The sequence below is a fragment of the Prinia subflava genome, chromosome 3 (genome assembly GCF_021018805.1).
Source record: "Prinia subflava isolate CZ2003 ecotype Zambia chromosome 3, Cam_Psub_1.2, whole genome shotgun sequence".
Classification (NCBI taxonomy): domain Eukaryota; kingdom Metazoa; phylum Chordata; class Aves; order Passeriformes; family Cisticolidae; genus Prinia; species Prinia subflava.
This window is the reverse complement of record NC_086249.1, coordinates 45,330,807-45,354,100: the sequence shown is the minus strand read 5'-3', so window position 1 is coordinate 45,354,100 and position 23,294 is coordinate 45,330,807. Positions and strand designations below refer to the sequence as shown.

At 39.3% G+C, this 23,294-nt stretch overlaps 1 long non-coding RNA gene across 1 annotated transcript in view; it reads left to right on the top strand.

The window, feature by feature from the left end:
• Positions 1 to 22,599, top strand: part of LOC134547930 (uncharacterized) — a 62,907-nt gene extending 40,308 nt beyond the window's left edge. Inside the window, exons 3-6 of the long non-coding RNA XR_010079648.1 lie at positions 16,976 to 17,066; positions 19,303 to 19,467; positions 20,446 to 20,543; positions 21,533 to 22,599. This is a non-coding gene — a long non-coding RNA (uncharacterized LOC134547930). The remainder of the gene's footprint in view (positions 1 to 16,975; positions 17,067 to 19,302; positions 19,468 to 20,445; positions 20,544 to 21,532) is intronic.
• Positions 22,600 to 23,294: the final 695 nt, after the last annotated feature.

The window sequence follows — 23,294 nt, the reverse complement described above, 5'->3', positions numbered from 1 at the left end:
CAATCCCCATAAATAAAAAATCAAGATTAACCAGAATCAAAGGTTTATTTTCTCCAAGAAACATCATTTCCTGTTAAAATTGACAGAGTGTCAAATCTGATGAATTGTCCCAAGTTTTGGGAGACAGAATGAGTTATAAAATGCACAGGTTAAAGCTGCAAAAATTATGGGTTTTCTGGAAAATAAACTAACACTAGCACCAAGCTTTCTTTTCCTCTTCAACTTGCACCAACAAGACTAGGACTAGCTCTGTCAAAATCCAGAAAATGACAGTCACAGTGCAGGAGGACAAAGTGACAAGGGATTTATTCCTTGACTTTGATGCTGAAATGCTCATGCAGTGCAGATCTGTCTTCTGGTTGTTCCTCTTCAGTAAAAGAGCTAACATTAGGAGCAAAAATTCAGCCGTCACCCTATTTTTCAGAATACTGTCACTGAAATTGGTGTAAGCGTGGTAGGTATTTAACTCTGTGAAGAAATGCCCTGGTTCTTCTTGTGTGCACTGTTCATTAACATTTAGAAAACAGGCGAGGTTTCTTTCTCAGTAAATGTCAAGAAAAAATGTGCATTTGATTTTTTCCTCTACAACATGCACTTCCCATCCTAGTCTTTTGTTCTATAATTACACTTCAAATGAAAGTATGGAACAGGTCACCATATTGAAAACACCTCCTCAAAAATCAATGAGTCTTTCCTATTCTGGATTGCATTACAGATAAGAATGCTGCAGTAATCCTTTTCATGAGGGAAAAATATAGAGACCTTTATATAGCACTATAAATGATGTCTCTCCAGAGTGAGCAGCAGCGTTTCTCAAATAGCTGCTAATAAGACTAAATATGGTAGAGCATTGCAGTGAATCACAGTGTTGTGCTGGGTTATGCAACCCACTAAGGTCACTTACGTAAAGAAGAGAGCAACAGAAGTGCAAGCAAATTCCTCTGTTAATTAATTTGTAAGGCATAAGTGGCATTTAAAGAGAAAACATCTCATGGCCGGCTCTTGCAACAGGATGTGAGACTCTGGCCCAAATGTAATTGTTCTTTGTGTTTTCTCAGCACATCTGAACCTCTGGATCCATACACTGTTGGGAATAACTGGTTCACTGGTTGAACCCACTCAGCTCTCCCTCGGATCCCTTCTGACCTTGGGCAGAAGGGAGGTTGCTGATACAGCTCAAACTGGGTGGCTGTTTGTAAAATTATCTTAGGGGTGTATAGGAAAGAGGAGGAAATAAATGCTCCAGTTAATGTCATACTGTGGAAAGTGGGATCAAAAGCCTCCTCCTGTAAGTTCAGAAGGTCTTTCCCCTTCCTGACTGTGAGCATTACTGACCTTTAAAATCCATATTGCTACCCACTTTTGCTATTTAATAAGAGGAGATGGATTCTGGGTTGTTCATGGCAAATGAATTGCCTTTCATTGCTTTCTGTGTTTCAAAGCCATTCAGAATTTTCTACTGGAATAGGAAAAGAGGATCCATAACATTCAATAATAGGTATAACTTGAAAGCTGAGCTGCAGTAGAAACACATCAGATCTTATGAAAGGTGGGAATATGCATGCAACATTTAATTTTTGCCCTTTAAGGAATTTATAAACATGGGCATTTGAATAAAAATATTCAGATTCTGTGCAAGAAGGAAGTACATCAAAGAACAGCTCATTATAAAACAAGAACATGTTTCATCTTGAATCCATTAGTTGCAGCTAACAACAAATTAGCCACTGAGTTAATTACTGGCATTGTGGATAGCAATGTAAATTGAATATTTGCTTTACAAGCACTGTGGCACTTCCCCACATGACTGAAAGAGAATTCCTGTAAAGAAGTTTTGCAGCTTAGGCTCTGTACTCAGAATCTCTCTAGTCACTGTTATATTTCAGACACATGAGTGATGATCACAAGGACTGAGAAAAGGTTTTTTATTCTGTGGCAGAGATTCGTGGTTTCAGACCTTCTCTGTGACCTGAGAGGTATTGAGGAAGATGCAGATCATTGGACAAGAGCTAGATAAACTTTGAATTAAAAACTGTGAATCAAAAAGTATTTTAAAGATGCTGTTTTCATGCTGGAGCAGGGAAGAGGATTCTTAGTCAGCTCTTTAGAGGGATGTGGGTAGTTGCTACAATTGATCAAAATTGTGAGTGAAGGGAAAACACAAAACAACCCATGGACCGTTGCCTCATAGACATCCGTAAGATAGAGGTGAAAGGAATTAGATGGACTTTTGCTAAGCCTTCTCAAAGGATCAGGATACAAGTGCTGTTTACACAGCACTTTCTTTTGCACTTTCCTTAGTTTTGTCTGTGACACCTTTCACATGTTTGCAGAAAGCCCCAAATGCTTGTGAGTGGAGGGACTCTCCTGTTTAAGGGTGCTCAGAGACAATGTGCTTCATCTTCTCAGATGCTGGGAGATGGGACAGAGTCCCTGTGTAATGTCTGGTTTCTTTGCTAGGGCAGATCCTTGTTACTCATCTCTCAGTCCTTTCTGTCTTTGCCAGCCACAAGAGAAGGTTTCAGTGTGGTCTGTTCCCTGACTGCAGTGAGGTTGGTCAAAGCTACTGTGAGCATCCTCACAGCAATATCCTTTCTCTGGTGAGCACTGGGGTGCTTTCCTTTTACCTTTGGAAAGACCTTAAAGAGCTCATGGCTTTCTTTCTTGATTGTGGGTTCCTTTGATTCTTTCAACAGCTCAGGGATTTCCCTGAGAAAGTTTAGCCAGTTTCCATATGATTTTCACCACAACAGGAAAAGGTAATCATTCAGCACTTCAGGGAAGCAGCAGGAGTGCTGAATTTCTAGATTTTTTTTTCCTTTATACCAAACTTGTGCAATATATAAGAGGTTTTAATTTTGCAGGAGAAAATTCCCGAAAAGGACAGCAGGGTGCACAGGTTCGTTCCACCCAACAGGATAGCTATCTGCTTGTAAGAAGCTGTGGCTTGTCACATCTCTCTACTCTGTTCAAAACGTTATAGTACAAAGAAATCTGAGCACAGTGGTGGTGAGAACCATTGTGTGTCGATGTGGTGCCTGAAGGAGGCCGAGGCAGAATTTACAACTGAAATATTTGACTTGGAGTATAAATTCTTTCACAGACCATGAACGCTCTCAGGTTAGAGCCTGGAACCGTGTGTCACTCACCATGATACAGGCCAGAACTGCAGTATAAATCTTAAAAAAGGACAAGTTTATAATAAAATGCGTCAGTAGCACAAGGAAGCCTAAGAATAGTTTGAAAATTTTACAACACAGCAATGGACTATGACAAAGAGCTTGTGTCTGCCACAGTTTATCACTGTACCATAATTAATATGGTGTATTGACATCATTGTGGAGTAAGAGTGGATTTTTCAGTATTTCCACCTTCAAGGGTTTGTAAAGGGAAGGCCTCCTGTACATAAGTCTCTGGGAAGGGGATGGCATAAGAAAAATGTCTCAGGCAGGGTGGTAGAGGTGCTGCTGGAGGTTTCTTGTTTTCAAATGTCTCTTTTATTTCTCTTTTTCTCTTTTATTGGAGTTTACTTAGAGGAGAGGAACTGTCTGACTACTTTCTTATAAACATCCTGCTGGATTTTGGCCAGGCCTTGAAATGTGGCTTGAATAATTTATATTCTGAAAAGGCTGAAAAATAGTTTAGTTTGGCAAAGTCATTCCCATGAACAAGCCCAACAGTTTGGGCAATTTGTCTTCCTAAGTTTTAAATAGACGTTATTATAGATAGAAAGGAGAAATTCAAGAGAGGGAGTTCAGAGAGGAGAAAGAACCAGCATGAACAATAAAAAGATAAGAAAGAAATGTAATTAGTTTACTCTGCTTTTTTTCACTTGAAAAAGAGCTTTTGTTTTGATTTTTCTCCTGTTTAAATCTGTGCTGAAAGGTGTGAAACAGCATGAATCCATTTTTCACAATTTCGTGTTGCCTGAGAAGCGTTACAGCAGCAGGTCTGGATGAAGGGTAGAAAGAGACAAGTAAGTGTAAATAACAAAAAAGAGCAGGGGCTGACTTCAAGAGAAACAACAACCAACAGTTTTTCCAGCACAGAAGAAAATAAGGAAAGATGAATGGGCAGAACACAAGGATGAGTCCCTTCCTTCTCCCAGGCACCATGGCTGGGGTGTAAGAAGTCATGATTGTTACCTTTGAAACATTCATTATTAACCTTAAATCTGTGAAAAATACTTGTGATCAGTCTCATTTGTAGGCATGTATAAACACCAGCCATCAGAATTTCATTTATTTTTTTTAATCCTCAAAGAATATTATGACTCAAGTGAGAAAAATCAGTACTATTCTCAATCTCAATGAGAAATGCAGAGAATAAGTCTGTTTTTTCCCCTGGAAAGTAAAGTGAAAATTCTAATCTCTGATTTGGCAGAGTCCTGCAAATAATGATTAAAAAATTAATGGTTAAAGATTAAAAATTCTTGACAGAGAGTTTATGTAAATCAGTGTCTTCTCACGTGGGCATGTTTCCTCCAGCAAGCCTGTAAACTTTGATTCTGTGTAATTGGGAGGTTAAAAGTTCCCCTAATTAGCATCCATTTCTATAGGGAACATAGAACCTATTTTGCAATCATAAAGGTAAGGGGATTTTAAAGTGCTTTAATTATGAAGTAAATTTTCCATTTTGGCAAAATTCGAGTGTGGAACCAACTGAAAACTCAGAATCACCATTTTTTTCAATGTAACAAGGAAGGTTAGATGACTACATTGACGGCTTTTATGATTATGGAGATAGTAAAACAGAAATGAAGAACAAAGGGTCAAATATGTCTATTCAGCCAATCCTTTAATGATCATAATCAAATAATTTTGTTTGCCTCAAATGCATTTTCTGACTTGTACTTTGTCTCCTAGGGACAGAGAAACAGATATTTCTACATTAGAATCAAGAGAAACTTGCTGGATAAATATTTGTGTTAGTGAGATTCATTGGAAATAGCCCTCAATAGAGATTTACCTGCAGTTTACTACAGAATTACTTGATGGATATGGCACAGAATTAAAATACAATTTCAGAACTGCACAACTGAAATATAAACACATAGTTATGGATGAAACTCTGCCAATCATTAGTCCCATTGATTCTGAAGAATGCAGGATCAGGGACTAATAAATAAACCCAGTATTTGCTAAAGACCAAAACAGAAGTTTTATTGCTAAAGTGTGTTTTCCAGAGGTAGAGAGTTTAGGTGAAAGAGCTCAAAACAGGTGCCATCTTACAGGGCTTTGTGCTGAATTTTTTCCTGTGCACATGGCATATTCAATGTACATGACCAATTAATCTGCTTGTAAATGAAAAGTTAGTGTTACGCTTTGTTTTGTGAAAATGCAGTAAGACAACAGGGTCTACTTTCCATCTGGGTGGTGACATCTTGCCTTTTACACACAGCTGTATTGCATGGGATCCCAGTATTGCAACATATTTTTGTTGATCACAAAACCTTCAACTCTCAACAGTGACATTAATTGCAAAACCAGGTCTTGCTCACAACCCATGTTATCATATTCCCAACTTAGTCTTATTTTTTGTCCTACTTTATTTACAGCCTCACATCCCAATGTTTCAAGAGCTCAGGGGACCCTTTGGGATGAGGGGACCCAAACACAAAACAGATGGGTATCTCCACTCTTGTAGCTCAGCAGAGATGCCTAGGTCAAGATATCCCATCATACAGAAGACATAACTTGCTTGGGAGTTAAGCGGATAAGGCAGGCTCAAGGCACAGGGATCAAAATCTGCAGGAAATATGAGTGGCTTCACAGGACACTTCATGCCATTTCAAGAACAAAGCTCAACTTTTTGTTCTTGTCTCGCTAATGGGAACAAACAGTACAAAGAAAGGAGGTCTAATGAGTGAAAAAGTGCACTGTCTAATGGGTTATTAGTAGATTCTCACACATAAGATTGAGGCTTGGTATGAGAAACTGAAAAGATATTTTCAGCATGAAGAAGATCAAATAGACATAGGTTTAACCCTTCTTCAGTCAAGTTGCTATACGAGATAATTTGAAAATTATGGTTTGACAATTGAAGAATTGTCAGACTGTGTTGAAGAAAGCTTTACTACATTGGTGGCCTTATGGACTGAAGCCCAAACTTCTCTTTTAATGACAAATGTCTTTTTCTGAGCTACATCTGATGCTGTGGTACAAAGGCAGAACTGAATGTTTAAAGGATAGGAACTGCCTGAACATCTGCAGTGCTACTGCAAGACTGAGTAGATATGAAAAAGGATAAAATTAACACTGCTTTACTCTTGAGGGTAAAAGTAAGGAACTAAAATTCTTCAAAACATGTTGAGAATAAGCAGTTTAACTAAAAGCAAAAAAACCACACCGTCACTATGAGACTGAAAAGTTTTAAGGGACTACAGAGATCACTTTTGCTTCAGAGGATTAGCCATCTTGGCAATTAATTCAGTATGGGATGACAACATTCTAAAATAAATATAAGGAAACAAAGAAGAAAATAGAAAGGCTCAGTTCCAGGTTGCCAAGAAGGAACCAGAAGGGCAGGATTCAGTTCAAAATCAAGACACATTAATTTAGCATGTCCAAAACTCCTTAATTCAGATGTGTACACCTACGTCAGTTGTCTAAGCTCCTGTTATATGATGAAAACTCTGTGTAGCAACGTGTTGCAGGTTAGCTAAAGTCTCTGTCACTAGATGGTAAGCTAAGTTAAATACCCAGCATTTACTGTGGTTAGTGCACAAAACATAGAGATATTAGGTTTTAGTGCTTGTCTGATAATTTTAGTATGTATTTGATGGTGATGTGCTGTCATTCATCACCTTCTTAAAAGAAAAGGTCCAAGGTTCAAGGTTCTGTGGGGTCTTGAAATTTGCTTCATGCTTGTCCACTGGTAAACCAGGAAATACCTCACAAGAATATGCAACCAATAGAAAGTGGTAGGCATTGGGGAAAGTCTGTATCTCTCTGAATTAGAAGACACTATCAAGGAACTGATATTTTTGGTAAAAACAAGCCCTGGCACGAGTATGGATTATATGCTAGATGGGAATTTTAATAATGGTGCTGAAAATGCAAAGATACTAAAAAAGGTTTTACAAACTCTGTTCAGAAAGTGCAGAGTGAGGTCTTAGAATTAGGAAGTGTATGTTGCTGCAGGATGTTGCATTGCCTTGTTTAATTGCTGTGATTTAATCCCAGCCAGCAATTAGGCACCACACAGCTGCTCACTCACTCTCCCTCCCTGCCCAATGGGGTGGGGAGAAGAATCAGAAAAAGGTAAAACCTGTGTATTGAGATAAGAACAGTTTATTAACTCAAATAAGGTGAGATATATTAATGTTATTAATAACAACACCACCACCACTAATGGAAAGGAAAAAGAGAGAGAATAAAACCCAAGAGAAACAGGTGATGCACAGTACAATTTCTCACCCACAGGCCAATGCTGAGCCCATCCCACAGCAGATCAGCCCCTATGTACCAACTGACCTCAATTTGTATACTGGGCATGATGTTCTATGGTATGGAATATCCCTTTGGCCAGTTCAGGTCAGCTGTCCTGGCCGTGTTTCCTCACAGTTACTTGTGCCCCTGCTGACTGGCAGGGCATGAGACACAGAAAAAAGACCTTGGCTTAGTGTAAGCAATACTCAGTGGCAGCTAAAGCATCAGCGTGTTATCAACATTGTTCTCATGCTAAATCCAAACCACAGGTATTAGGAAGAAAATTTGCTCTATCCCATCTGAAATGAGGACACTGATGGATGTAGATTACATATATTCCTGTAACTGTCAGTCCTGCACTACTTGCAATCAAGTGATTAAAAATGTCTTTTACATTTTCAAGCAGAGTAATGTCCCGCAAAATCTTTCAATATCAGTGGAAGTGTGCAAGACCCTGAAAGTGCTTCTCCTGTGCCAATATTTAAACATGCAGTGGAATGACCTTCAAATTGCACAGACATTTAAGTACATCTGCTACAGGCAAAGTAGCATGCCAGCTGACATAAGAATAAGTACACAGTGAATGTAAGCAATTAATGACCATCAATACACCTTAAGGATGTAGCTATTTTCAGACAACCCTGTTCTCATTTTTTTATGAGATTACAAGTCCTGCTGGCAGTGGCAATTGAACAGGTGTGGTATTATTCAGACTTCCCAAATTTGTTCAGTTTAGTATCACACAATATGATGAAGAACAAAAGAGCTCTCTAGGGCATCAACAAAATAAATAATGAGCAACAATATGTCTGTCTCAAAGATCTCAAACAACTTGTCATTGGGGGGGGTCTTTATCAGACAGGTTTACTTCTAGGAACCTCTGTAGAGTTTGGTGGGAAATTTCATGGTTTAATTGTCTAATCTTTTTAGGGATCTAATACAAAATCCCCTGTGATGCAGTACTAAATTCTGGTGAGAATAACAGGACTGCTGAAACCAGAAAGAGGTTCATCTGCTGGTATGGTTGGGTAAACCCTAGACAAATCAAATCATTCATTTTAAAGCAGGCAATGCAAACCCTTCTTGCAGAAGGGTATTCTGTACCCTGGAAAGCACTGACTGAAAATACATTGGCTTCTAAGAGGAAATGGAGCAGCAGGAGTTCCTATGTGATATAGAGGCAAAAAGTGCTAATTCAATTCTTGTCAGTATAAACAACAGAATAGAGAGTAGGAGGAGGAAATTGACTTTTCTTTCTGTGTGACATTATTGGGACTGATGTGGAATAATGTATACAGTCCTGATGTCAACATTTTAAAAGGGATGTTGAAATACTACAAAGGATATAGAAATAAGCCACAGATATGTTTTGATGTCTGGAAGGGAAAATAAAAGAGAGAACAGTGAGAGCTCAATATGTTTATCTTATCAGACAGATCAGAAGACAGCTTGATTATAGCATGTAAGAACCTTCATGGGGAGTAAATACCAGTTACTGAATGGCTCTTTAATGTAGCAGAGAAAGGCACATCAAGAGCTAGTGGCTGGAAGTGAAGCCAAATTCAAAGCAGAAATTAGACACAAACTTCTGACAGAGAAGGTGATAGGCCACTGGGTACAAAGGAGATTATAAATTCTTTGTCACTTCATTTTTTGCAGCCAAGGATAGACGCCCTTCTCAAAGACTGCGTTTAGTCAGGCCCAAGGGATCCAGCTTAGTATGGAGGTAACAGTGTCAAAGCTCCTGGCTCAGGAAGCAGATCAGATTGGGTGATCTTCATCTTCCAGTCTTCATCACTGTAAATCTCAGGAGTATGTCTTCTAGCACTGAATGCAACCTTATGCTTAATCCTTGTATGATTTCCTGTATAAACCATGATGAGGTTCATTCTAGTGCTGTTAGCAGTGGGGTTAACACTCTTAGCATGTTTTGCTAACATCCCCTTAGCAAAACACCAGAGAGGTGATACAGGGGAAGGATGGAGGAACAATTCACCTGAGTGCTACTCCTGGGGAAAGAGGAGCACAAGCAGACAGGAAGTGACAGAGGTTTGACCAGTGCCCCCCATTTCATGTCACACTACAGACAGGTCTGTAGCAGGCTGCTAGTTAAGTACTGAGCTCAGTACAAAAGGGGAGCATACTTGCTGTTGCATCTCAAGGATATACAGAAAGACCGTGTTCATCCAGCAGGGAGGATTTATTGCCTTTTTATTAACAGTTTGTTCATTTCCCTATGCCTCAGGACACAGGCTTTGCAAGCCTGAAGTCAGTAATATAAACATTCAGATTTGAAAAACTGTCATGAATAAAAGAAAGATGTTAATTGTGTTGTGACAGCTATCTAGCAATTCATTGCAAGAGAATTCTGGTGCTCTTTATATTATTTCATGGCCAACAATACAGGAATTAATTCTAGGTCAACTTCTGACATTTTTACCAACATTCCATGTACTTGTCTCTCTACAGAGTTCAATCGACTGAAAGGGAACGTTTGCAATAAGTGTTGGCTTTGGTGCAGCTATAGCAACATTAGGATTTAAAATTTGTCGCTTGTGCTGTCATGAGCTATTTCCATACCCTGTAATTGTTGAAGAAGATAAAGATTGACAAGAAAACAACTTTTAGAGTAAATTTCCTCACCCTGAAATCCCCTTCTGCTCAGCATGAGAATTCTTCCTCTCCATTTAATTAGGTGTCTGAATTCCTTGGACAGAAGGAGAAGGAGACACAGATGAGTCATAGGCATGGTTTGCCCCCTTGAAAGAAATAAAGATATCCTTTCTCTGAGAAAGAAAACCCTTTTGAATATGGTGGTCTGATAGTCTTGACAGTCCTCCAGCACACAGTCTCAATCTGGAATGTCTAACACCGAAAGAGCGAACTGCAATTTGTAATCAATTTACTTGTAATAAAAACTTGCTAAATTAACAACCAACTGACAGTTCTCTCAAAAACATTTTATTAAGTTTTCAGCATTAATATTTTCAGCACCTTGAAAATATTCCCACTGAGTCTTCCTCAGCAACACAAGGTTTGACACCCTGTTGGATAAAAGGGTCACAGTGAGAGGAAGAGCAGATGTGCCGAGTCAGCAGAAGCTCAATGAGCAAAGCAGAAGGGCAACATCTGACGAGTATGCAAATAGGATACCTGCTAAATGTACCCTCTTAGGATTTCTTCTGCGCAAGGTGATAGATCCTCGGTGCTGCCTTCGTGATTAGAAGCCTTGGCCAGCTTTGCTTCAGACTACAAAATCTCTTCCTTATGCAGCACTGAATCTCATTGAGGTGGTTGTGTGATTTTAACACTTTAGGGGCTGTGCGATCTAACATACAATACAAAAGCAGATTAGTTACCTCAGGGCACATTTAAAAGATTTCTTGCTAATATGGTCTGAATCAATAGTGACACAAATCAGCATGAATATCAAAGCAGTAAAAACCCCTCCACATTTACAATACTATAAAGTTTATTTAGTATTAGTGAAGAGAAGCAGGATAGATTGTGATACTTTGTAGGACTACACAGTGAATATTCATGGCATCGGATAAGCACATCTCCAATGCAACTCTTAGCCATGTGGTTAGCTGACAACAATTTTACTTGACAAGAGTATCATAGAATTTAGGGATTAAAATAATTGACTAAAATATCATGTACACACATGTGAAATGTTCCCCTCTCTTTTGGTGTGCCAGGGTAAGTAACTCACAATTATTGTCTGCATTTTTCCAGTGTTCTGTCTAGGCAATTTCTATATCACTAAATAATGAAGCTTTTACTATTTCTCTAGAGCATTATTCCTCAGCCTAACAATCTTCACCGTTAAGATACTCACTCCCTGTTTATCCCAAATCCCTTTTTTCCAGTATCATATTATCAAGTGCTGAACACCAAGGGAATAATGATGAACATTACAGAAACTTGCTAGGGATTAAGTTGCAATCCTTCTGCAATAGATGTGGTTCCATTTACTATCCCAACTTTGTTGCAAATTCTGCAATTAAATTTCCGCCTACTTAGTTAAAGTTTCCTGTGTTTCTACCTACTTGATGTGTTGATTTATTGATGGCTGAAAGAGAGAATAAGCCGAGCAGCTCAGCTAGCAGATTCCAGTGGGAGGAGGTCAGCAGAACATCTGCTTTGCAATTTGCAGTTTTCTACTTATTCATGTGCAGTTCTGTTTTCCTGGGAATAGTTCAAACACGTAATATACACACTCCTAATAAAAGGAAAAAGATCTGTGTTTACTAAGTTCTCAGAAAGTTGGATTTTGCTTCACTTAAACCATAAATTCTTAATTTTCCTCCACAATTTGGAAGTGAGTTTGTCATCAGGTTTACCGAAAAGCTTCTTGTGAGCCTAAAGAATGATCTCCTCTTACATGTGTACAGATGATTTTTTTTCCTGTTTATTTTCTGTTAATTACTCCATAAAATTAATAGGTTACTCAAGTTTTGGCTATAAATGGGGCTGAATGAAAATCTATTTTAGAACATCCTTAAATAGCAAGAAATCTTGGATGTTCAGATAAGCCTCACAAACAGCATTTCTCTGTATAGTGAGGTAATGTAGTAAACAGCTGCTCATTTTTCCCAGATCCAAAAGCCTCCAAATATCTGAGCAAGCCCTATCTTGGCCTGCATTTTCCAGTTCATCACCTTCTGTAGCTCTAATAACAGCATCAATTACAGCTGTAGTAACAGGGCAATAGTAACAGGACCGTAAGACACAATATTTGCCTTTTGAATTAGGCAAATCAGCTGTCTCATTCTGGAGACTGTCTGTGGCCCTGACAAACATTAGATACTCGTGCAGAAGTAGGAGGAAAGGAAAATAGTACATCAGGGAAAATTAATATTTTTAAATGCTTTTTATGCCCTGGGTACTGAGAGCTTATTTCCTGACATTAGTCATGCTTTACAAAAGTAAATTCAAAGGTATGAAGGTCTTCTACTGTATCTGTCACAGGGAGGCAAGTCCAGCAAGGTGTCTCAGACACCTGGGGCTATCCCAAGTGGCACTGACAGTGCCTGGGTTTAGACTCAAGCACTGAGCACACAGACAGTCATTGAATCCAAGAGAATTATTTGGCTTAAAGACTGTCAGCTTCATGGAAGCCTTGCTCTCCACTGACTCTTTTGAATACCTGTCTATCAAAACGACACCTGGGTGTCTTAATGAACTTAGTGAACAGATTAATGCTGCAAATTGAAAAGCAAGCAGAGCAGGGGAAGTAAAGGGTATGTTTATGTGTCCCACACTATCCAGCAAGTTTTGTCCTGGGAAGAGCCCTTGTCCTCCTGAGCACTTCATGCTTCTCTCCTTAATGATTTTGCTTCCACAGACACTGAGAAGCTTCTCTTCTTTTGGAACCTGCTTCAGCTCCACTGGGCATGAATCACCAGTACCAGCATGTGCCCTCCACAAAGCTACCCCGGTGCTTGCTGGGCTCTCAGAAAAGAGGGACTTCTATACAAGACCCCTCTTCCTGTAGGTTTTCTTCTTTTATGAGATCAGTTCAGGGCACAGACAGGATTAGGGAATCAGATAACAGCACATCCTGCAGCAAAATGAACTCTGATAACTTGCCTAAGAACATTCAGATTTTCATCTTTCAGCTCTCCGTGTCTTCCTGAACTTGAATGTAATTACAGCTATCTCCTCTGGCTGGCTGCCCATGAATTATTATCCTGTACATCATCCACTATTTGACATTTATTTGTTCCAAATTAAAATGACCTTTGCTCTTGGGAGATAATAAATTATTTTTAGAATTATAGTAATTCTCTGTCACCTGAAATAATGCACAGACATGTTAGCACCAAAGGCAGGAGAAGAAAAAGGAAACACTTCAAATATGTGAGCAATCAGGATTGATAGATGATATGTATTGGTGGCTTGCCATTTTTCTTTTACTGTGCAAGTATATTTAATATTTACAATAATTTTTAGTAAAAAGAATCCCATTAATTATATATGGAATGTCTCCTCATGAATCTTCAAGAGAAAAATAACAAAGGGCTCACAGTTTTTTCCTAACCAGAGGTGTTTACTAATTCAACAGACTTTCCTGTTAAGGGATATCTGGTCCCTTTCTTCCAGCAGCTCTGTAGGTCACTTTTTGCAAGTGTCTTTGGGCAGGCTGTGGGGCCAGGAGGAAGCTTTATTTCACTTACATGAGGTGTTTGCTGAGGGTCTTTAACTCATTGCAATAGTGAGTACCAGCACCAGCCTACATTAGAAACAGGAGATTAAGACGCTTTTTTCCTTCTCTCTTTGGGAAGAAAAAATCCCCTAATGCTCCACAAACTTCTATAATCTCAATATTTGACAGTTACTGCTGCTGTCCCTCTAGAAGCTGTGTCACAGACTGATGTACATGACCTTCAGACCAGTTGATCAGCTTGCAGAAATTCAGATGGGCTGAGAAGACTTGTTAAGGAGCATACCCAGGCACCTTTAACCCTTCTAATTTTATTACAAAGTAATTCCTGTCAGTGCAAGTGGGACATTTCATTGTAATTAGCACTCTTCAAACATGCCCGAGGTGACTAGAAATATGGAGAGTAGCCCAAAACAGAGATGGATGGATTAGAGACTCTCATTTCCTATTCATCACTAAGTACAGGCACACAGCCTTTGAGACCAGCCTTTCTGTATTCCTGGCTGGGAATCAGCCTCTTCACAGTGGTCTGCCGAAGCAGCAAAGTACTTGCATCCCACATGTTAAAATGGCATAGTGCCAGCAAAAAGTGTATCTATCACATTGAATGTGAATGCTAGTTCAGAAGAACATCCACATTTTCTTCTTTCTGTCTGAATGAGCAAGCCATGCCTCAAAAATTATTTTCAGAGCACTGAAAAACTCAGCTGTTTTTGAGCCTTTTTGCATCATGCTTGGAGGTAAATTAGGAAGAAGTAAAGAGGGAAAACGGGCATACTGAAATTCTGAAAAACTATAGGCTTATGTATTGAAGGGCCATGCCATTGAAGGGGTGTAAATACAGCTTGCTAAGCATTTACTGCAGGACCTATATAAGGTGAATATTTGGAGGTTGCTACACAGAATATCCCTGGTGTAATATGGAAAGTTTTTTTCTTGATGGAAAGTCAGACAAGGTGAGAAAGAAGTGGGAGAGGTAGCTCAGCAGTTCCTCAAGCTGAATAGAGGAGGGGCCAGATTTGCACATTTGCAAAACCTGGAGGGGAATTAGGTCCAGCAGTACCATCAGACAGCTTTAACTTTTTGTTCCAGATTTGTCACAGCACAGGGTCCTTTTGACTTCTGTACAAAACAGACACAGTACAAATGGAGAGATTATTTTCCTAATGCCATGAAACAACTGTTTTTCCTTTCATCCAGATGATGTTTCTGACCACTCCCAAGACACTTTGAGACGTTTGTGCAGATGACAGAGAAATGAGTGAACTTTCCTGGCACTGAAGAGCAGCACATAGCTTTTATTTTCCCAAAGCCCCACATTAAAATGCAAAATAAGATTTACAGAGTGCTCAAAAACAATCTGCAATTAATGCTTTCCCTGCACCCCCCTTGCTGTTCTGTACTACAGTATTTGCTTGTGTATCCAGCTCTTATCTTTTAAATTGAGAATAAAAACAAAAGTTTTAACAAAAAAACAAGACTCCAAAACAATTCAAAACAAAAACACCTCAAATCAAACAAAAAAAAAAATAAACAAAACCCAAAACCAACCAAACAAAACCCAAAACAAATATCCCAAACCCCCAAACAAAATCAAAACACAAACAAAATCAAAACACAAACAAAACCAAAACAAACCAAAAAAATGCAGAAAGAACTGTCAGTCTCAGTGGGATACATAAAATTAAAATTTTTGCTTATATTAGGCTCATAGGCCCCCTAAGGTCGGATAGGGCCAGGTCTGGGGCCTCTGAGGTACAGATAACTCCTGCAAATGGTGAAGGGAGAGTGAAAAAGCACACAGAAAATAGCCAAAGCCCGAACAAAACCCAAAAGTGGGACTGAATTTAGCCTGGTTCAAGTGCAGCAACATAGGGCTCAAAGCCCCCTCTGTTTTGTCAGCCTGTCAGGAAAATTGGGTTAAGTTCATAGATATTCAAATCCTTCTTTCAGAATTGGGGGAGACAGTTCTAGGAAGGCAGCTCTTGAGCAGTTTTTCCCAGGCTGGCAGGAATGAGCTGGTATCATTCCAGTCTTGCTCAAAACTCCCCAAGGGCACTGGTCAATAAACATCACACAGAGACTGCTAAAAAGTAAAGGGTGTATTTTTTGAGAGCATGTCCTTCAAATTTTATTTATTTGAAGCAACTTGAGATGAGAATAATTTAAAGGTATGAGAAGCCAGGCCTAGGTTTTTGCCTGGTAGCAGATTCCATCACTTCATTTGTTTTATATCACTGAGGCAAGAAATCTTTCTGTGCCTTTCCTTTACCTCTCCTCTTTCAGTATGTTTCTGTAAGCTGTATTTTGGTTCCAACTACTACCAATGAACAGATTCCCAAATAAGAGATCCTGGAGAAGCTGAAGTTATAATTAGATGACAGAATTATGTGAACTCACATAAAGTGTTTGTTTAGGAGAAACAAATTTATTCAGGAATTGTTGTTAAATTAGTAAAATAGGAGTACAGGGACTAATAATTGGTGTGACAGATTATAGTTAATCTGAATCATTGTTTCTGTCTTCTATGTTTAGTCATTATGTTTTTTCAGATCTTATGTATTTCTACTATTTTTTCCAGTAATTTTCTGAGCCTTTCTGGTTCAGGATGTTTTCTGGGAAACTTTTTAGTTCCTAAGACAACAGTATATAGAAGATCTGCAATGCATCTGTTTTTAAATGTCACTGTAACTCCATCACGCAGAACACCTAAAAAGCTCCTGATGTGTTACTCTGAGAACACTTCATCCTTGCATAAAAGGCTTCCTTGGAGAATCTCACAAACAAGGGTTAGCCAGGCTGCAATTTCCTATTTTACTTTCACAATATGCTCTCTCTCTTCTCTTGAAGATGTTTCCATTCTTTCTTCTTTACTAGTGTTAATAACAACAGCTGATACATTAGTGGTTGATTGACTCTCAAGCACAAAATCCAACAAAGCATTACAATACCAAGATTATGTCAAAGTCAGCAGTCTTAGACCAGCCATGGGAGCTAGCCTGAGTGTGCAGTTGAATCACAGCTTTAAAAAGGAAATACAATGCTTTAGATAGAATACGGGGTGGGGGGGGGAGAGTTTGTGAAAGGAAGATTTCAGAATCTGTTCCACATATTCTCAAACTTTGCCTCCTGGAAAGGCAGACTTGAGGGAAGAATCAGATTAGGAACCTGAATAAGGATGCAAAAAGGTTTCATTTTATAAATGCCTTTCCCCAAGAATATCCTGTCTCCCCCAAATCCTTCAGCAAACCCAGAACAATAAATCTCATTGTTCTCACCTTTCCAACTTCCAGCCAGCTCCCACAATGCTTCTATATTCTTACTCCTCTGTTCACTTTCATGTCCTTTATGCTTTTCCTTTGTCTCTGTGTTTCAGCCCTCCCAGAGTCACCTGTATTTCCTCCAGTCCCCACTTCACTTACCCCATAAACTTCTTCAAGTTTGCTTGTTCCTGGGTTTATGGAGAGGTGAGTATAAGGTCAATGACTGCTGTGATGCTGCTGGAGGTACCATGCACTGGTGGGTGGGTTGGTTCCAGGCAGAAGGGGTCACATGTGAATTCTTCATCTTGTACCCTAAGACATTACTAATTGGTGACTCTCACATATCCAGACATCAACGTCCATTAAGATCTGAAAAGCTTTGTACTTGTACATGCCAAACTTGCTGTCAAATTAGGGAGAAATTGGACAGTGGGTTCAATAAGTGTGAATTGGCAGAAACAGAAGCAGAGACTCAAGCAAAGCATATATAATTTTACTGTCAGGAAATTGGACTAGAAGTAATGTTAAAGGGTCCATCTTTAAGATTTCACTGCTTTCCTAGTGAAAATGATGACCTGCACTCAGTGGTGTGAAGGAATGAACATCAGATAGTTTAATTTCCAGAAGCAGTGCCATAAAAGCAGTTACAAAACTATCAGTCATAAAATGCCATAAAGTAAAATCAGACAATTATTAAGGTGAAAATCACTGCCTAGCAAATAAACCTGCCTGTTATCAATTTATACCTCATCTAAAAAAATCTATATATGGATATTTTCCTATCTCCTTATACCATCATTGTTTTAAATACAGATTAGGAATATCAGACATTTATTAATATTCTATATAATATATATATATAATTCTATATATTAACAGTCACTAAATTCCATGTCTATATGGTATTTCTTGTAGTTTTATTTTTCAGATATCTTCTATTAATTTTTATAGCTATGTCTGATGTGTATCAGAAAACATTTCTGCAAATGCAGAGCAGATGATTGGCTTTTACTTCTGCAAAGTTTCTGTTGGAAGAAGAAATAGAGAAGAAGGCTTCTCTGCATGAAAAACTGCATGGAAAGGGAGGAAGTGATGTATTGCAGGGGAGAAGCCATAAACTGTGAATGTGAGTTATATTAAGAGCTCACAGACTCCTATTAATCATTTTACCTCACACACTCTCCAGAAAAGCTGGGAGCCTAAGGGGACCTGAGCACACCATCTTTTCAAGGTACATAAAGGTACATAATGCCATGGCTTCACATGAATTAGCCCCAGCAGGTATCTACCAAATGTGGGAGAATCAAGGCCCGAGGCAGCAACTTTCTTTCAAGTATAATGACAGAAAAGCACAAAGAAAAGTACTTAGCAGAAAATTTGTGCCAGTCTTCATCATGACCCTGGCTTTACTTTGGAAAGTTTGCTTTGTTCCTGGGGGGATGAGTCAGGTACCTAGCAGTGACATTTATGGAAATTGTTTGTATGTGTTAGGATCAGAATACCCACCCGGAGGCTGCTAGTGCTGTTCAGAGTGGAGAATTGTGCATGCTGGGGATATGTTTCCTCTTAAATGCATGCATGTATTTCTCAGCTTTGTCATGGGAACTGCAAGGAGCATTTGTAGATGTAGGAGCCTTGAGATAAAGCTAACAAGACAGGCAATAGGACAAGGTACTGAGGGGAGAAAATGGCACAGACGTATTAAAATAATTAAGCTGCTCTGGTTCATACCAGCTGAAAGTCTAACTTGGAGATGAACAACAGATTTAAACAGCACCTAAAGAGCAAAATTCTAGCCTCAGCTAAATTAAGGATTGAAACTTTAGCCTCTTGCCGTTGCATGAATTTCAAGGAACTAATCGTTATCCGTATTCAATGCTACTGAAGCATAGTACATCTGCAATTGTCAAAATGTTGGTAGTTACAAAGCATGTAGTTAAGGAGATAAGAAAATCTCCTTGTCCACATCCTCACCTGGCCACTCAATTCATTTCCAAAATGAAACACAGAATTATTTAAAATTAACTGACTGCAAATACAAAGTGTACTTTGCAGGGGATGTGACTGTGTTTGCTCTGTTGAGGATGAACAGAAGAGGGCTCATGGAGGGAACTATTATATCCTGCTACTTCCTTTAAAGCAATTTTAAGGAGGATCAGGTGCTGCTCATAGCTGTGGGGATATCTGACTACCCACTCCAGGCAGGTATTAAGGAGTCATAAGAGGCATTTAATGGCTCTCCACCTCCCAGGGCTGAGCAGCCACTGAGATCCTTCATGACTTTTTCTTTCAGAAAGGAAAAGAAACTTTTGTGTGGCTGCCTGTGATGCTGCAAGAGGTGGCATTAGCCCCACTTGTTACTATGGAGATGCACTCTGTCATCCCACTATAATAATTTTGACAATGACATTTTGTTGTTTGCTTATGCTCCTGCTGTTAGGAGAAAGCATTTTTGCCAGAGTTTAAGAAGAGCTGTTTGAGACTCCTGCTTGTACGTCTTAGAGAAAATGGCTGAATCACAGAGTGCAGAAGTGCTTCAGCAGTGATCTGCCTCCACTAGAACTGAGCAGGACTGCTGTGTGCCTGAACTAGAAAATCCCAGAAGGTGAGGATGCATTTTCAAGAGTCTACAACAGCTCTCACAGCATTAACCAAGGGCAAATTATCTGAATAGTTGTATGGATATCAAAAACAATATGTGCTATGTGGGTCATGAGACTCAGGTTTTTATTTCATCATGTCTAATACATTTTTAGTGGTTCTTGAACAAAAAAAAGCTGTGGGCTTCTGCCCAGTTCTCACCACATGAATTTGGCCATCCTGGGGGCCTGTAATTAATTGTCCGTTCCAATGTCCGAAGTTAGGAGTGACTCCATTAGCACCGTAGAAATTTTTAATAAAATAAGAAGAGGGGTGTGAATGGAGTAAGAATGGGAAAATGTGTGCGAAAGCACCAGAGGAAACAGCAGAACAAAGTTTAAAGGGATAGGAATGTATTAATCACCATGGAGCTCATTATCTGTTGTTTCATGTGAACAAACAACTAAAGTTAGAACTGACAAGTGGACAAAGAACAGGACTACAGCTTATCAAGCAAGGAAAATAAAAGTTGTGAAATTCAGGAATTTTGCCAAACATTTACAAAGGGTGAGTCAAAATCACAAGGCGAGCAATCCAACACAGCATCCACTGCTAGAAGATACAAAAGACAACTAAAAACCCCAAGATACATGTTGAGGCCACTGCTGCTGATGTCCTTTGTCCTCCCTGTTGCATATAAATGGTCCAAAACTACTTGGGCACAGGTGTCTTGGTATTCATGACTACAGAGGAAAGTGTGTGAGTGAAAACTGTGGGAGATTGAGAAGGAATGGGTAAAAGTGATTTGCTTAGGGATTTTTGTATTGAAAAATCCCATTTCTTTTCATGAGTTGTCTTGCAGAACAGTTCAGTTACAGTAGTTTCTTACAAAGCCCACAGAGTAATATAAGTATAAAGGTCTGAAATGAGCTTTAAGGTTTTCTGAATATTAGGATTCCTGAGATGGCTTTGTAGTTATTTCAATTTTTTATTTTTTTATTAGACTTAATAATGGAACTGGGAAAAAAAAAACTAGAAGCTTTTCTTCAGTGTACTTCCTTGTAGGATTTGGAAAGGAAAAAGAAGTTCAACTTTTTGCAGGTAAGGACCTACTGCCCTGAATTTATCTAAATTATGTTAATTGCTTAGACAATTTCAAGGTAAAGTTGCATGAATATTTGCCTGCTGGCATATTTGTTTGATGTAAATCAGCCCCAACCTCTTCACAGCAGCATTGCATGAGGGCTGTTTTGTAGACAGGATCAGCAAAATAAGCCAAATAGCAAATAGCTAAAAAACCACTACCAACAATAAAACCACCAAACTTCTTCTATTTTAATCTTTCTATTTGCCAGAATACTGCCTTGATTTCATTTAGAGGAATCAGATCCTCAGAGAATCAGGGTGGACAATGGAGGAGACAGGAAAGAGAAGCGTGAGAAGGAACCAGGGTCTTTTAGGGTCACAAAGGATTATTCTGCTTTCCCTTAATACCTTTGAAGTACTGTCGTCCTGCTCAGCAGTCTCTGCCTTACTTCTCTTTCCCCTTGGGCTTGTCTTTATTTATTTAGGGGTGCTAGAGAAAAGAAAGGAAAGGTCAGAGGGCAAGGAACAGCCAATATGAGAACTGATGCTGGGGGATTTGCTGTCCAGGGTCTACTGGACACAGATAAGCTCCAAGCACTGCAGGCAGAAATCCAGCACAGCTGAGCTGCTTTGGAGAACAAATGGTTGGACACGGCCTTTGGGGCAACCTTAAACATGTCCTAAGTCCTGCCATAGTGGAACTGCATTTGCCATGGGACAAATCCACTTGAGGCACTGTCTCCTGCAGTGGTCCTTCTTCACAGCGATATTACCCAGCCTAATAATCAGTGATCTTGGCTTATTCTCATAGACTTTGATGAAAAGGTAGCAAATATTATATTCCTCCTGAATTTGGCATATATCTTTGCAAAGCCTCAGAATGTCAAGGAGTCAAAGGGCAGCCTAAGAAACTGCACATCCAGCAGCAGGGCAAGGCAAACCAGGGTTGTGCAAATTCCACCTGGCTGATATAGCTGGTCTTTGTTTTGTGTCTCCTATGATAGCCACAGCTTTTTCCTTGAAGTAATTGATTTTCTGAGTAATAGTGTGATGTTGAGGAACTGCAAGGGGACTGGAATTATTTCTCTGTACAATCACTGACAACTACAGAAGGACATTTCAACTGCTGCAAAGTGAAAGGCTGCAAGAAAGTCCACGTGGCGTGACAAAGGCCTGACTTTTGCTCTGCCCATCTTCTAGATGACAGTTAAGTCAATTTTCTCTTTTCAGGTCACTGAAGATCTGTAAGATTTTTTAGTAGACTAAAGGTCTGTCCAGTCTCAGCTTTCTCTTTATATTTTAAGTATTCCTCTTCATAAAGGGAAATAGCCTTTGTTTTGAAAACTAAACATGCCAGATTTAGAATCACTGCTTGAAGCACAGCTTGAAGGCAAAGCGTGTTCCTTGCCCCAGATTTGCACACTCACTGTGGCAATACAGGGTGTATGTTATTCAGCTTCATATACAAACTCTAACGCTCCTTGGCCATTGGGATCAGCATCTCCTGGGAAGGAGCCCATGGACCTAAGCACTGATTTCAGCCATGGCATGACTGGCCAGTCTCTTCTGCAGATGAGGACACTGAGTCCAAGTTAAGCAGTGCAGTGCAACCAAAGCCTTAATTCAGCACTCATCCTACATAAAGCTACAGCTCATCTAAACACTGCCTGTGTGAGGACATGATCATACAAATGTTTTAACTGTACCTTCAGCACCTTTCCTGAAAATCTTTTAAGTGGAGAATTTCCAGCATCTGTTCTGCTTTGGTTGTCCTAAACATGGAAGTTCTGATTATATACAACATTCAAGAGGCATGTCACTGTTACCTAAAACTGTGGAAGTGATAATCCTCTATGCTTTCCTGGAATCATCTCACTTCGATCCAGCTTAGCTTTGAAGTTGTCTTTCAGTGACTGCCTCACAAAGAACCTGAAAGTCACCCTGGACCTGGACACAGTGCTCTGATCACTGCTATTGCTGTCTGGTTCTTGAGCTCCATCAGTAACCCTCTACTATCAAAATTTCCTCTTGAAGGAAATTCCTCCTTCCTTCCCATCATGTCCCACATAGCTATTTCCTGTCAAACCATGATTTAATCTGAAATCTCCTGTTTAACTGCAGTTTACAATGCTTTACAGAATTTCAAATACATGAGATATATTGCTTGGGGTTTTTTTAATTGCATTAAGGGCTAAGACAATATTTCTCAGGAAAGTTTTCATTTAGCGTGCCTTGGTTACATGAGCATCATCAAATGTTTAACTGCTTAAAGTGGTTGCCAAGGCTTTACATTGGAAAATTAGTTTTAGTGTAAATGAACTTTGGAAAACCCAGATGTCTGCTCTTAATGATTCTTGAAAGATTTTAATTTCCCACCATGTTTCTTTGCTCATACTTTGCATCAAGCTCATTAATTTTCAGCCAAGATACAGAAATAGCTTCCTTCAGATTTTAGCCTCTGATTTGTTGAAAACAAGAGATTTTTTTTGTGTCAGATCTATCATACAAATCACAATATTTTCTGTTATTATGATACCATTTGCATGGTTTGTAACCAGCATGATTTTTCTGACTTCATCACAGTCCCATTAGCTGCAGTAGCATATTTAAACCAGAAAGAGACTGTGCAACTAGCCAACACAAAACTGATCACAAATTTTGGAGCTGTTGGGAGTGTGGTCCTCTGCTGTACCTGTCTAGCCTTGTGACACTGTGCTGCTGGGAGTAATAACCTTATTCCAGCAAAAGCCTGCAGGAAAGCAGTGC